Genomic DNA, 12,022 nt, shown 5'->3' with positions numbered 1-12,022 from the left:
GTTGACAGATGATAGTGACGCACTGCTGTGCCGTCACTTCTTCTTCTTCTCCTTCTTTTAGTGTTCAACTCTGAGGTTGGTTTGCAGCAGAGCGCCATTCCTCTCTTTTGTCTGCCTTCCTCTTCATTTTCACGTACGTGTTACATCCAATATCATTCATGATCTGTTGAATGTATGATATCCTTGGTCGTCCCCGCCAATTCCATCCCTTAATAGCACCTTATGCTGTTGTTCCAATTTTGCTTTATCTTAGGATGTGCCCTGCAAGTTTCTCTTCTTTTTGGATATGCCTTCTAAGAAATCTGGTTTACTGTACTCTTCTAAGCACCTCTTCATTTGTTACTTTGTCTCTCCAGCTGATCTTCGTCCTCCTTTTATAACACCACATCTCCAGGACCTCTAGCCGTCTTTTCTCCTCTTCCCTGCCAGCCGCTGTGGTCGAGCGGTACTAGGCGCTTCAGTCCGGAACCGCGCGGCTGCTACGGTCGTAGGTTCGAAACCTGCCTCGGGCATGGATGTGTGTGATGTCCTTAGTTTAGTTAGGTTTAAGTACTTCTAAGTCTAGGGGACCGACGACCTATGATGTTAAGTCCCATAGTGCTTAGAGCCATTTGAACCATTTTGAATCTTCTCTTCCCATTGTCCAAGTTTCACATTCGTATAGGGCCACACTCCAAACGAAAGCTTTCATGATACGTTTCCTTATTGTCAGACTGATGTCCGTGCTGGTGAGTAAGTTCCTTCTCAGATTAAATGCAATTTGGACCTGTTCTATTCTGCTCACAGTTTCTTTCCGGCTTTTATCATTCCTTGTGATTTTGCTTCCCAGGTAGGTAAATTCCTCTCACTTCCAGCTCCTCACTTCCAATTATCATTCTCAGAGGTTCATATTCTGCTTCTGTACTGCATACCATCACTTTAGTCTCTTTCTTGTTTATTCTCATTCTATACTGGTTGCATAGCATCCTGTCCACTGTTCTAAGGACTTCCTATAGATCTTTTTTTGTCTCCGTGACTATAGCAATATCATCTGCATAACGTAGTGTGCTAGAGATGAAGAATGGTGTGAATATTTGATGGCTACCTGTTGTCTAAAATTATTAGAACTTTTCAAACAGGAATTGCAGAACAATGTACCAGAGGACGTGTTCGTGCAGTTTACCACCATCATTCGGACTTTGGGGAAGGTCGAATGATTGTCACGCTGGACATTAGACTATCATACTAACAGATTACAGTTGGATGTAGTGCAGTGACAGTAGAACGAGTGGAATCAGTTCAAGAGAGGAGGCACGAGTCCTTCCAGAAGCCCTACACCACGGGAAGACTGTACGACTCTTCGACTGTCTGACAATTACACCGATAACAACAACTGAAATCTGGGCGTAGGTTAGGGGCAGTGTGTTATCACACACCTTCAAGAAAAGAGTACTAAAATATGAGTTGAGATTTCGAGTGACATGCCTCGTTTACCCATAACACCATACACAAATCTCTGAATTTCCAAGTTGTTGAACAATCACCATTCTGCCTTTTCTGAGGGAGGTAATGCGACACAAATCATCTGCAGTCACCCGACGGTCCCAGCAAATGATGTCATCGACTCGCTGAATGTTGTGTGGAGTTACAGCAGTCACTAGTTTGCATGGTACAGAGCTAGAGTTATGTGGGACATTAACTGGTGTCCTGTGGTGTTCATCGATGAGTCTTGCTTCCACCTGTGGCACTCAGACCAACGCCATCGTGTGCGTAGACTACATGGTGAATGGTTAAAGGAAGCAGTGATTATTGGGACCCATACCTCTCCACTTCTTCGAATTAGATACAACAGGGCTGACTTGGTAATTGTTGAAGGGAGGCTGAATGCTTGACACCATGTGGTATAAAAGGTAAACCAAGTTGTCATAGCTTCATGATCAGAGTACCCAATGGCGTATTCTAGCAGAACAATGCGACACTCCACGCTGCAGTCCACTTCATGTACTGCTGGAGGAATGTACGGATCCTTGAGTGGCCAGCGCGTTACCCTGATTTATTACCCACAGAACAAGTTTGTGATGCCTCCAGCCATCAATCTCTTTGAACTGACGTTGCATGTGTTTCAGGCATGTTAAAATTCCTCATGATGACAACTGGATGCTGCTTCCATTTCACAGAGAATACAAGAACGTATTAATGCCTATGGTGACCGCGCAACATACTGATTTTGATGATGGACATCAGTTCAGGCTGGAATGAAAATTTAACCATGAAATACCCGTTATGTGATGAACACCTTGACAAAGTGTGATAAATATCGATCTCGTAATTCATTGTGCAAAAATTACCTTCAGCGTGTGTGTGTGTGTGTGTGTGTGCGTGTGTGTGTGTGTGTGTGTGTGTGTGTGTGTGTGTGTGAGTTCTATTACGAAAAATGTCTATCACAGGATCTGAAAACATTGGAAGAAGCTTAGGAAAAAGAGACTGCGAAAAAACAGCAGGTGTTGGAAAATCAAATCGTTTTGATGAAGGTCGCACAAGCATTGAAGCCGCCTGCTATTAGTGCTGATGTCAGTTCTCTTCCACCAACGGCAGAAACATTCAGCCCGTCCAGGCAGGCAGTCGCCCAACAGATGATGAGATTGTATTAAAAGTCCCGTTATGCTTCACGACTATTCATAATGTTCTGCATGAGGTTTTATTCGGCTACCGGCTTGTTTATACACGTGTCCGATAAGATTCCTTAACCAGGACGCTCAGGCGTGAATGCTAATTGCAGAAGCAGGAGACATCGTTCCGAAAACCATCGTGAATGGCGATTAAACATGGTGTTTTCTCTGTAAATCCCACTTGAACCATCAGTCACCTGAAAGGAAGATAAGAACGTCAGGGAAGGAAACATTTCGATTGGACAAAGTTATCTGGAAGTGAAGCTGGAGATGTTTTTTGTTTTTGTATACTGGAAAGATGACGTCATCTGGACAGCCTCCGCCATCCACTTAACACCACAAAAGGAAATGTGAAGAAAAATGGTCAGCAGATAATTAGATTTCTTACTAGTTATCAATTACCTCCACGATGAAATGCTATTGGATTAAAACGTCTATTATGTCTTTGTCTTGAAACCTGTGTACAATTTAGGACGAAGACTACTCCTAATTCTGTTAGATTCGAGTATGGAGTGAGGGAGAAGCAAGGGCGGGTGTGCCTCCCAGAGCGCGTTAGTCTTTTGTTAACGTATTCTTATGATGCCTTCCCTCTTTTCGTCCGTGTATTTAATACTGATTGCCTTGTACACAGATATTGTGTACAGTATACAAAATTGTTTAACTTATTTGATAATAAAAAAGCTACTCATGATCAGAAGAATAGCTAATACTGTTTCTCAGTAACGTTTTTACTCGTCCCATTCATTTTCTGTGAGCCACTTTATCTACTCTTGATTAGCGAGTGGAATGCACCAGCGTAGCCCGGCCACTAATAAATTTGTATTTACTAGCCAAACATCTGAAATGTCATGAACAGTTACAATGACTTGGGATTCCTGATACGTCATAATGTGTTACTATACCTTTTAGACTTTGTATTTTTATACCACATATTTTAACGTATTGATACTTGACTGTTTGACTGTCTTATGTATGGCTTGTGGCAATGATGCTTTGACGGCCAGTGATATTTTTATTCCATTTTACTGTTGTGCCTGTAGTTTATCGCGAGTTCCCAACTGGCGAGCATGTTGCGTGGGCGTACGTCTACATTTGATAATGTTTTTCCTAGTGAGCTGTAATTCTTTGCATAATTTAATTGCTTAGATTGTGTAAAGAGACTATGTAATCACCTGACATCGTTTTTTTTAATAAAGCACCCTTTTCCATTACATTTTTTTTATTTGGCGTGTAAGCAAAAGAATTTCCGTACTATCTTCTCCGTGTCTTTTATAACTAAGTTCTTTATATACTTGAGCATGAGGAATGTACTTCCTTGAAATCATGTAAACTGACGTGCTTCGGCGACGTGGACACAATTTCCTTGCTGCTGACGTCGGTATAACTCTCCCTCTCTCTCTCTTCATGTGCAGTATGTACGCTTCAATGGTGCTCTTTACATACGCTTCAATGGTGCTCTATACATACCATAGTGTTATTTGTTTGACGAAGTCGAAATGAGTGATGACTTTGACAGCACCATGACATGTAATGCCGTGATATGCGTAATGCAATTCTGGTATGTACATATTGAACAGTTGTTTATGGTGTCTTCTGCTTTACATTGGTAGAGTTAGGAGCGCGTATGTAAATAAGGCTACCTCTAAGTGGTTATATTTTTCTAGGCCTGACGATAGTCTTTACCTACTGAAATTAATGTATTACAAATACATTGTGATGCAAGACTGGAATTATAATAAAGCAAATCCTTTCCTGGATCGCTGAAAACTTTTTCGTAACTCTGTCGCAACGCAACTTATAAAGTTAGAATTTCAGTAATGAATCAAGTAATCCATTGGCCAATATTTACCAGCCAATCTATTCATTAATACTTTTCCTGTAATGTGTTGATCTGTAAGTTGGCTCCACTCGTGACATACAGTATCATTAAAAGACGATACCAATCTATCAGAAGTCACATAATTTACACATTTTCAAAAAGTTTTATTTAAAAACCAAAAATTTTAGATCGATTGCAATGGAATACTTATATATCGGTTTTATACCCTGTTACCAGTAAAAAATTAAAGCATCTGCTATAACCGAGATCAAACAAGTACCGAAAAATAACGGTTTTTTAGGACTAAAATCAGGTACCGGTTTTAACTGGGCGGTTTTTCCCATCCCTACTATGAACTGAGACAAATTTTGTCAACGTTCTCAATATACGCTGCTCTGCAAAAGTTAAGGACGAGATAACTAAAGTAACATAACATATTAACTACTCGGTAGTTGGTTGGTTGGTTGGTTGGTTGGTTGGGGGGGGGGGGGGCACCAAACAGCAAGGTCATCGGTCCCATAGGATAAGGAAAGGGTGGGGATGGAAGTCGGCTATGCCCTTTCCAAGGAACCACCCCTGCATTTTCCTGAAGCGATTTAGGGAAATCACGGAAAATCCCAAATCGGGATGGCTGGACGCGGGTTTCAACCGTCGTCCTTCCGAATGTGAGTTCAGTGTGCTCGGTGGAAAAAATGAAAGTGTGAGAACATGTTGCCAGAGGTCTGACAGTCGTGTGCAGAAGCTGGAAGTCACATGGCGTTAGGTCAGCGTGATTATAGCGCCAAAGTGGGACTGGCATCGCAATACGAGACAGTTGAAGGAACTGGAAAAGATAGTGTGTGTTAATCAGAGAGCAGTTACGGTGCACTGTGGTGGTGTTCTTCATTACAACATCGCCTGAAGATGTTTGGATGACTTCGCACGGTCAAGAATAATCGGGAAACTGGAAGAACGATGTGTGGCGATTGTAACCCTGGAGTTTGGTACTGCTCACAGCATTGTTTCAAGCGCTTGGGAAGCGTTTCAAACCAGACACTGCTGGACGAAGGAGAGGAGGTGGCCGACCACAGTCAACTACAGCAGCAGATGACCGCTACGTTGTGCAACAGGCAAGAAGGGGCCCACATCAAACATTGGTGCAATTGCAATCCCATTTAAGAGGACTGAAAGGCACGCAGTTTCACCTTCCACGGTGGATCGGCGACTGCATGGGTGTATACCAGTACGCTGTGTTCCGTTGACACATGCATATCGGTTGCACAATTTGCCACCGTGCCAAGAGCACAGGGGCTGAATCAACAAGGAGTGGGGTCGCGCGCTTTTCTCGGACGAGAACAGGTTCAGTCTGAGTAGTGATTCTGGATGTACCCTGATAAGACGAGAAGAGGGAACATGTAATGCACCCACGAACGTTATCGAACATGATCGTTTTGATGATTCAGACGTTATAGTGAGTTGGTGGTATAATTTTGCATCCGCGTTCTCATCTCAAAAACATTGAGCACAGTAGACTCACCATTCAACGTTATTGTGACACTGTACTTCTTCTCCAGGTGCGTCTTTCCGGCGCTGCATTTGACCCTGACTTCATTTTTATGGATGGCAAATGTGCGACCGCATGTAACTGCGCTGATGGAGGAGTTCTTGCAATGAGAGAATATTCAGCCTTCCCGTTCCCCCGGCTTCAGTCGCACTGAGCACATGCGGGATGCATTGGGAAGCTGTATTTCAGTACGTCCACATGCACCGACGGCCATCCAGCAGTTGTCAACTGCAGTGGTGAGAGCATTGAACACCCTACCACAAGAACTGCTTACCAGGCTTGTAGTTAGCACGAGAGTATGTTGCAGAGCATGCATCGTCATCGATTGTGACCACACACTCTATTAAGAATCATGTCCTCCCTTTTGTAATGTCCAGGGGACCATCATAAATTGTGAGGATTTCAGTGTGTCATTTCTATTCATCTCATTGCGTATTTCTTCCACTTACTGTACTGTACTGTACCGTAGCAGTTCTTTCTATGTATGGTCCAAGTTTCATCGAGCTACGTTACTTGGCAGGGTCATATCATGCGAAAATTACTGTCGACCTTAAGTTTTGCACACCAGTGCGATTTGATTTCAAAATTAGGTTTCTTTGTTTAAAATGTTTCTTGGAATTTTTGAGAGACGAATGTATATCTCCAGTAGGATATTCGCATAATTCCGTTTCACTGTCTAGGATTCCCATTTAAGTTCTCTGAGGATCTTTTCAAGTACTGCCTGTTACGATCCTAGTAAAGTACCTAACAAATTCCACCTGACAAATGTAAGTCTTCCGTACACAATCCGAACTATCGATATAAAATCTTCATTCCATTTCATATTGGTTTGTAAATTTACAGCTATTTTAACATGACTGGCTTCAGAAATCAACTACTAATTCTGTAAGCTAACAGTGTAAACTATGTAACGCTTTTGTGTCCTTTACCTTGCATATATCGATGTTTAAGCTGGTATAACACGCAAAATCGTACTACTTACTGTTACTGTGCCTAAATCAAAACCTTACTTCCAGACTGAAATTTTCACTCTTCTGCGGAGAGTGCGCTGATATGAAACTTCCTGGTAGATTAAAACTGTGTATTGGACCGAGACTCGAACTCGGGATCTTTGCCTTTCGCGGGCAAGTGCTCCACCCTTTTTTTTCTTCTTTGCATTTTGTTCCTTATTGTTCGTTGTTTGGTAGCAGCGGACGTCGCAAGATATCCGTTGAAGTTCGTTCTTTATTCCTCCACTCAGTTTTTTTTTATTACAGAGAGCAGCCTGCTCCCTGACCGAACACGCTGATCTACCGTGTCGGCACACCAGCTGAGCTACCCATGACGACTCACGACTCGTTCTCACAGCTTTAATTCCGCCAGTACCTCCTCTCCTACCTACCTCCCCTGTGGCTACGCCATATCTGGACAATATTCTTTCTTCCAGGAATGTTAGTTCTGCGAGATCAGCAGGAGAGCTTCTGTGAAGTTTGGAAGGTAGCAGACGAGATACTGGCGGAATAAAAGCTGTGAGGAGGGGTTGTGAGCTGTGTTTGGGTAGCTCAGATGGTGCCGGCACGGTAGCTCAGAGTGATCGGTCAGAGGGCTGCGTGATCTCTGTAATAAAAAAAACTGAGTCAGGGAATCAACGATCAACTTGAACGGATGTCTTGTGACGTCCGCCCAGACGAAGCACAACGAACTATATTGAACAAAAAAAAGATGATAGAACACTTGCTCGTGAAAGGCAAAGGTCTCGAGTTTGAGTCTCTGTCCAGCTCACAGTTTTAATCTGCCAGGAAGTTTCAGAACCTGAATTTTCTGACAAAGTAGTATATTGATAATTGTAAACCAATGTTGAACGCACGTGCGGAGAGCTTTTATTTCTTTTTATTTACTCTTTATTTCCGTCTTTCTCTAAGAGACGACATGGCTACCGTAGTTCTAAATCAACAATAGGTTAAAACAGTTTAAAAGTCATGCATATAGGTATTCACATACTAGCACGGAAATTTTGCGATATGTTGCATTACGTTGATGATGTGCATTGCTTTACGACTAATAGGATTGTTATAGTACGAATGCCTGGTACTCTTAGGTTAGAGTTTTGGGTGGGAATGTTACATAAGCACTTACGCGTAGGAAAGTGTAATAGAGGCCAAGTAGATAGAAGATGGGCAAGACAGCAAGTAGACAAGGAAAAAAAGTGCCTTTTCTTGGGTTGGGAAGGGTAGGGTAGGATAGTGCAGACTTCACAGATTACACAGTTTATGGGGTTGATTTGTCTGTCTGACAAGGGAGGCGTTTGGTTCTCAAAGATGGGGTACACAATAAGGCGTTTGGTGAAGCTGCTACAGTTATTTAAAGACATGTGGGATCTCGACCATCTGATACAGATTGCAAGTGGGAGAAGATAGATACGGAAAGCAAGGCGGAGAGCAAGTCGTTCTTCGATATGAAGGCGTACTAAGTATCTTAAGTTTTTGTGTTATGGACTGTCAGGCAGAGGTCTACCTAGGTCTTTGTAGGGTTGATGCTTATACCAGGAGGTATAGTTTTTGGGGTGGTATTGGAGAGATGACTGCAACGAATGAGAGAGTGGCAGAGTACCTTGATCAAAATGTAATTTAAAATGAAAAAAAAAACAATGAAACAATATTTTTACAGTGAAGAAGTAGAGTTCACACTTATTAAAGGTTGTGTACTATATACGTGATAATTTCCAGTAAATCATACTTAAAGTCGTATCGCACAATTTTGAAGGGGCTAGAAAAAAATGAAAATGAAAAATATCGATTTTTTAAGACTCAGCTCTGTTGGAGGGAATCTTGAACTATTTGATGCAAGGCACTCGCAGCGTAGCTTTGACACTGAAAGGTTTCAAAAGGTCTTTCTAAGTTGGTTATTCATATAAAAAGTTATTTATTGAAGATACTGTAATTCAATAGAAACAGCTCGAGAACTTCTAAAACTTTCAGAAAATCACGTTTTAACGTTGGAGATTACTAGTTTTCACAAAAATGATTCCCATTTCATGTGCTATCAGGATATAAAATAGAAAAATCTATATCTGACTTAAAAAAATTTAATTCTTATACCTAGTCCACCTCCTGTAACAACTCAACCGTCATAGTTCCTACCCTTAGCCGCTGAAAACACGTATGTCATTCTGGCTTCATATTCAAACCCAACTAACATGTGATTCCTGTCAGTTTCTTCTCCTGGTGTCACCAAAGTTTTTCCTCTGTCAATACTACAAAACTTACACCACATCTCCCTTTCACCCCACCAGATACGTTCAGCTATATGCTTAGCATGGAACCAGGAAGGGCATTTATGTGCAGAGATTTATCACACAACCTAAGATAAACCGGAATCTGTGTAGAGAAATCTATTGCACGTCGTACTTGAACGAAGGATGTAGCAGACTAAAGAATTAGTAGCTAAGGAATAGGAAAAACCGAATAAAAAGAAGAAAATACAGTACTTTACAATGTACCCTTGCACGACTACAATGGATAAGTGCAATTTTTACTCTATTTATTTTATGGTTTTGAATAGTTTGAGGTGACTTGAAAAGGGTATAAATGTCAAATATGAATTTTCAATGATATTTTTACTATTTCGCTAACCTTACTGTCCTGATGCGTCGATGTTTTGCAGTGGAATGTTGGAAATTTCTTCACATGAAACGGTTATTATTCGCTGCCTCTAGAAGTCGTATTTATGCACACGCATCGGAAATACGGAAATCATGATTCATTGGCATTCACTGGTACGCTGAAACCAGCAATCTCCCCTGTACAGCTACTAATCTTGCTTCCTTAGAGGCGCTGTATAATCTGACAAAAAGCTGCTATGACAGTTAATGATATTCTTGTGTGCTCCTAATCCTATAGCTTATAAATTTTATCAGAATATAAAGATACACCGTCCATACAGGACTCATCGACTGCGAATGTTTGAATTAAGTTGCAATGGACATGGTTCATCAGTCAGAGAACTTCGGGAATACAGGGTGGAGAAAAACTGAGTTACGAAATTTTAACCCTGTATAGCTGATGCCGGTAGGAAGCAAAACTACTAATGTTGTGTAGAGTGACAACAAACCATTTTTAAATTATGGAAACTTGGCGCCACGCTCTCCGATTGGCCGTGGGATTGCCCTGTTGCCGTTCGTCGGTTGACGGGCAGTGCTATGGTTGTCGGTTCACACATACAAACGTCCCCCGCCCCGTCACTGCCCTAACATGATACGCACACGCGTCGAATAGGTCTGCTGTTTGTCTCCACCTCACGTCGCATTCACATGTAAGCTTCGCTTCGGAACACACACACACACACACACGTCACCTGCGATTTAGCCATACAGTAAGCATGACAGCACAGTATTCGTTTGAAGAACAACGAGATATGGTTTTTGACAGCACAGTATTCGTTTGAAGAACAACGAGATATGGTTTTTGTTTGTGGACTAACCGATGGTAATGCGCATGAAGCTCGACGGCACCCAGGAAGACGCCATCCACACCCGAAAACGTTTACAGCCATTCACCGGCGACTTGGCGAAACAAGCTCGTTAGCGGGGTATCATGGTATTGCTGGAAGACCCTGAACACGACGAGATGCTGCATTTGAGGGGACTGTTCTCGAGCGCTTCGAGGAAGCACTTACGACACTCGAGCGGTTGGGCACAAGGGGTCACTCCGGTTAGTCTGGCAGGTTTTGAGGGATGACGGCAAGCATACATTTAGGATGTATAGGAGGTGGGAAAAAATATGAAAACACCAGAAACACAACACATTACCATCCCTAGGGGCAGGAAACCCATTGGCATTCAAAACAGCTTCTAACTTTCTAGGAATGGGTAAATACCGCTCCTGCATGGTTTTCAAGGGAATCTTATACCATTCTTCCTAAAAATAATGACAAGCTCAGGTAACTATGATGGGGGTGGATAGCGATCACGCATCCGTCTCTCCAAAGTAGGCCACAAAGCTCAAAAATATTTGATATCTGGTGACTGTGGTGGCCAGGGGAGATATAAAAATTCATTGTCGCGCTCGCAAAACCAGTTCTGGGTGATGCGAGCTGTGTGAAAAGGAACATTATCGTCTTGGAACACAGAATCACTATTGGGGGAACAAACATTGTACTATGAGATGGACCTGATCAGGCAAAATGGCCATAAAATCCTTGGCAACAGTGGGACACATGGAATATCAGAATATGGCAGTCGAAATCATCACCAAATCCCCACCGTGATCCAATATTGGGACGTAAACTTGGCCGGAAGTTGGAGACAGTGTGAGAACAAGACTCATGCAGCCAAATGTCTTCCTTTCTTTGCTCCATGGTCTCAGCTTTAGGGCTTCTACACCACATTTGTTTTGGGTGTTTGCATCACTGATGAATGGTTTTGGAATTCCAGCTCGCTTCTGGATCTTCCTTCGTATTGTTTTTGGTACTGTAAAAGTTCACGAGTGTGATATTCAGTCCTGCAGTGACTTTGGCAGCTGGCGTCCCCTGGTTTTTGGTCACTAGCCCCTTCAACGACCTTCTGTCAGGATCACTCAACACACGCTTTCGTCCGCGTTCTAACTTAACGGATGGCTTTTCCCGCTTTCCCCGTATGCGATATAAATCTTGATCGGTTCCTCTTGAAAAAACAACAAACATTTCGTCGATCTTTGAAGCGGAAGCACCCACCATACTAGGATAAAAAATTTTCCCACATTCAAATGCACTTGGCTCCAACGCAGTGCTCTCAAAACTACGCAGAACACTATTCAGACCATGACTGACGCTTGTAACGTATTGAGGATATTTCACAGTTGCCGTTCATGGGCAGAATCTGCATTTATGTTCAAGCACACATCTCTCGCGTTGTTACCGTATTTTTCTCCAACCCCTGCTTTATTCATGCCTGACACAGAAATTGTAAATTTCAGTACCGTAAATTACAGTGATCATTTGTCTTACATAAAAGTAGTGTAATAGTGGCATATATCTACAGAATTATGGATAATGGGA

General features: G+C 42.3%; 1 protein-coding gene across 1 annotated transcript in view; it reads right to left on the bottom strand.

Moving 5' to 3' along the window:
• Window positions 1-12,022, bottom strand: part of LOC124606783 (metabotropic glutamate receptor 4-like) — a gene marked incomplete at its 3' end in the record, with an annotated part of 1,427,722 nt that overhangs the window by 30,060 nt on the left and 1,385,640 nt on the right. The window lies entirely within an intron of this gene.

The sequence above is a fragment of the Schistocerca americana genome, chromosome 3 (genome assembly GCF_021461395.2).
Source record: "Schistocerca americana isolate TAMUIC-IGC-003095 chromosome 3, iqSchAmer2.1, whole genome shotgun sequence".
NCBI lineage: Eukaryota > Metazoa > Arthropoda > Insecta > Orthoptera > Acrididae > Schistocerca > Schistocerca americana.
The sequence above is the reverse complement of the archived record's forward strand: the minus strand, read 5'-3'. Positions and strand labels throughout refer to the sequence as shown.